The following is a 4,724-nucleotide window of genomic DNA, read 5'->3' on the forward strand; positions in this document are numbered from 1 at the left end:
CTCAATCCTCAATCCTCAATCCACAATCCTCAACATTCAATCCTCAATACTCAACCTTCAATGCTCATTCCTCAATCCTCAATCCACAATTCTCTATCCACAAACGTCAAGTCTCATCACTCAACCCTCAACACTCCCTCCCCAATCCTCAATCTTCAATCCTCAATCCTCAATCCTCAATCCTCAATCCTCAATTTTCAATCCTCAATAGTCAATCTTCAATCCTCAACACTCAATCTTCAATCATAAATCCTCAATCATCAATCCTCAATCCTCAATCCCCAACCATCAATCTTCAATCCTCAATACTCAATCTGCAATCCTCAATCCTCAATCCTCCATCCTCAACCCCAAATCCTCAAGCGTCAATCCTCAATCCTCAAACCTCAACCCTCAATCCTCAGTCCTCAAACCTCAATCCCGTGTCCTCAATCCTGAATCCTCAATCTTCAACACTCAGTCCTCAAAAATCAATTGTCAATCCTCAATCCACAATAGAATATCCTCAATTCACAGTTTTCAATACTCAATCCCCATTCCTCAATCTTCAAATCTCAATCTACAAACATTAATTCTCATCACTATACCATCAACACTCAATCCTCGATCTTCAATCCTCAATACTGAATCTTCAATCCTCAACCCTCAATTCTCAATCCTCAATACTCAATGCTCAATCGTCAATCCTCAATCCCCAATCCTCAATCTTCAATACTCAATCCTCAATCCTCAAACCTCAATCCTCAATCTTCAATCCTCAATACTCAATCCTCAATCCTCAATCCTCAGTCCTCAATCCTCAAGCCTCAATCCTCAAACCTCAATCATCTGCCGTCAGTCCTCGTCCTCAATCCTCAACCCTCAATCCTCAATCCTCAATCTTCAATCCTCAATACTCAATATTCAATCCTCAATCCTCAATCCTCAATCCTCAATCTTCAATCCTCAATCCTCAATCCTCAATCCTCATTCTTCAATCCACAATACCCAATCCTCAATCTTCAATCCTCAATCCTCAATCCACAATTCTCAATCCTCAATCCTCAGTCCTGAGTCCCCAAACTTCAATCATCAACACTCAGCCCTCACCCTCAATCCTCAATCCTCAATCCTCAATCCTTAATCTTCAATCCTCAATCCTCAATCCTCAATACTCAATCCTCAATCTTCAATCTTCTACACTCAATCTTCAATCCTCAATCCTCAATCCTCAATCGTCAATCCTCAATCCTCAATCCTCAATCCTCAATCCTCAACCCTCAATCCTCAATACTAAGTCTTCAATCCTCAATCCTCAATCCTCAATACTCAATCCTCATTCTTCAATCCTCAATACCCAATCCTCAATATTCAATCCTCAATCCTCAATCCTCAATTCTCAATCCTCAATCCTCAATCCTCAGACCTCAAACAGCAATACTCGACCCTCAGTCCTCGTCCTCAATCCACAACCATCAACGCTCAATCCTCAATCTTCAATCATCAATATTCAATCTTCAGTCCTCAATCCTCAATCCTCAATCCTCAATCCTCAATCCTCAATCCTCAATCCTCAATCCTCAATATTCAATCCACAATCCTCAATCCTCAATCCTCAATCCTCATTCTTCAATCCTCAATACCCAATCCTCAATCTTCAATCCTCAATCCTAAATCCTCAACTCTCAATCCTCAGTCCTCAGTCCTGAGTCTTCAAACCTCAATCCTCAGCCCTCAGCCCTCACCCTCAATCCTCAATCCTCAATCCTCAATCCTTAATCTTCAATCCTCAATACTCAATCTTGAATAATCAATCCTCAATTCTCAATACTCAATACTCAATCCTCAATCGTCAATCCTCAATCCCCAATCCTCAATCTTCAATCCTCAATCCTCAATCCTCAATCCTCAATCCTCAATCTTCAATCCTCTGTACTCAAAATTCAATCCTCAATCCTCAATCCTCAATCCTCAATCCTCAATCCTCAATACTCAGTCTTCAATCCTCAATCCTCAATCCTCAATCCTCAATCCTCAATCCTCAATCCTCATTCTTCAATCCTCAATACCCAATCCTCAATCTTCAATCCTTAATCCTCAATCCTCAATTCTCAATTCTCAATCCTTAATCCTCAGACCTCAAACAGCAATACTCAACCCTCAGTCCTCGTCCTCATTCCACAAACATCAACACTCAATCCTCAATCTTCAATCATCAATATTCAATCTTCAGTCCTCAATCCTCAATCCTCAATCCTCAATCCTCAATCCTCAATGTTCAATCCGCAATACCGAATACTCAATCTTCAATCCTCAATCCTCAATCCTCCATCCTCAACCCCCAATACTCAAGCGTCAATCCTCAATCCTCAATCCTCAACCCTCAATCCTCAGTACTCAATTTTCAATCCTCAATACCCAATCATCAATCCTCAATCCTGATTCCTCGATCCTCAATCCTCAATCCTCAATCGTCAATCCTTAATCCTCAATCCTCAATCCTCAATCCTCAATCCTCAGTCCTCAGACCTCAAACCTCACCCCCCAACCCTCAGACCTCGTCCTCAATCCTCAATCCTCAATCCTCAATCCTCTGTCTTCAATCCTCAAAACTCAATCTTCAATACTCAATACTCAATACTCAATACTCAACCATCAATCCTCAATTCTCAATACTCAATAGAATTTCCTGAATTCTCAGGATTCAATACTCAAACCTCAACCCTCAACCCTCAGCCCTCATGCTCAATCCTCAATCCTCAGTCCTCAATCTTCAATCCTCAATACTCAATATTCAATCCTCAATCCTCAATTCTGTATCCTCAACCCTCAATCCTCAATCGTCAATCCTCAATCCCCAATCCTCAATCTTCAATCCTCAATCATCAATCCTCAATCCTCAATCCTCAAACCTCAACCTCAACCCTCAGTACTCATCCTCAATTCTCAATTCTCAATCCTCAATCCTTAATCCTCAGTCTTCAATCCTCAATAATCAATCTCCAATCCTAGATCCTCAATCCCCAATCCTAAATCCTTAATCCTGAATTTTCAATCCTCAATCCCCAGGCCTCAATCTTCAATCCTCAATGCTCTATCCTCAATCCTCAGTCCTCAGTCCTCAAACCTCAATCCTCAACCCTCAGCCCTCATCCTCAATCCTCAATCCTCAACCCTCAATCCTCAATCTTCAATCCTCAATACGCAATCTTCAATCCTCAATCCTCAGTCCTCAAACCACAATTCTGAATCCTCAATCCTGAATCCTCAGTCTTCAGCCCTCAGTCCTCAACAATCAGTTGTCAATCCTGAATCCCTAATAGAATATCCTCAATTCACAGTTTTCAATACTCAATACTCAATCCGCAATCTTCAAATCTCTATCCCCAGACATCAATTCTCATCACTCAACCCTGAACACTCAGTCCTCAATGTTCAATCCTCAATCCTCAATTCTCAATCTTCAATCCTCAATACTGAATCTTCAATCCTCAATCCTCAATCCGCAATCCTCAATCTACAATCCTCAATCCTCAACCCTTAATCCTCAATCCTCAATCTTCAAACATCAGTACTCAATCTACAATCCTCAATACTCAATCCTCAATCCTCAATCCTCAATCTTCAATCATCAATTCTCAATCTTCAATCCTCAATCCTCAATACTCAATCCTCAATCCTCATTCTTCAATCCTCAATACCCAATCCTCAATCTTCAATCCTCAATCCTCAATCCTCAATACTCAATCCTCAATCTTCAATCTTCTATACTCAATCTTCAATCCTCAATCCTCAATCGTCAATCCTCAATCCTCAATCCTCAATCCTCAATCCTCAATCCTCAATCCTCAATACTAAGTCTTCAATCCTCAATCCTCAATCCTCCATACTCAATCCTCATTCTTCAATCCTCAATACCCAATCCTCAATATTCAATCCTCAATCCTCAATCCTCAATTCTCAATCCTCAATCCTCAATCCTCAGACCTCAAACAGCAATACTCAACCCTCAGTCCTCGTCCTCAATCCACAACCATCAACGCTCAATCCTCAAACCTCAATCATCAATATTCAATCTTCAGTCCTCAATCCTCAATCCTCAATCCTCAATCCTCAATCCTCAATCCTCAATATTCAATCCGCAATAACCAATCCTCAATCTTCAATCCTCAATCCTCAATCCTCAATCCTCAATCCTCAATCCTCAATCCTCAGTCCTCAGTCCTCAAACCTCAAACCTGAGTCCTCAATGCTGAATGCTCAATCTTCAGACCTCAGTCCTCAAAAATCAGTTGTCAATTCTCAATCCTCAATAGAATATCATCAATTCACAGTTTTCAATACTCAATACTCAATCTGCAACCTTCAAATCTCTATCCACAAACACATATTCTCATCATACAACCCTCAACACTCAGTCCCCAATCCTCAATCTTCAATCCTCAATGCTCAATACTCAATCCTCGGTCATTAATCTTCAATCCTCAATACTCAATCTTCAATCCTCCATCCTCAATCCTCACTCCTTAATCCTCAGTCCTCAATCGTCAGGCTTCAATCCTCAATACTCAATCCTCAATCTTCAATACTCAATACTCAATCTTCAATCCTCAATCCTCAATTCTCAATCCTCAATACTCAATCCTCAATCCTCAGTCCTCAATCCTCAATCCTCAATCCTCAATCTTCAATCCTCAATACTCAATCTTCAATCCTCATTCCTCAATCCTCAATCCTCAATCCTC

Source organism: Calliopsis andreniformis, unplaced genomic scaffold (assembly GCF_051401765.1).
Source record: "Calliopsis andreniformis isolate RMS-2024a unplaced genomic scaffold, iyCalAndr_principal scaffold0189, whole genome shotgun sequence".
NCBI classification, from domain to species: domain Eukaryota; kingdom Metazoa; phylum Arthropoda; class Insecta; order Hymenoptera; family Andrenidae; genus Calliopsis; species Calliopsis andreniformis.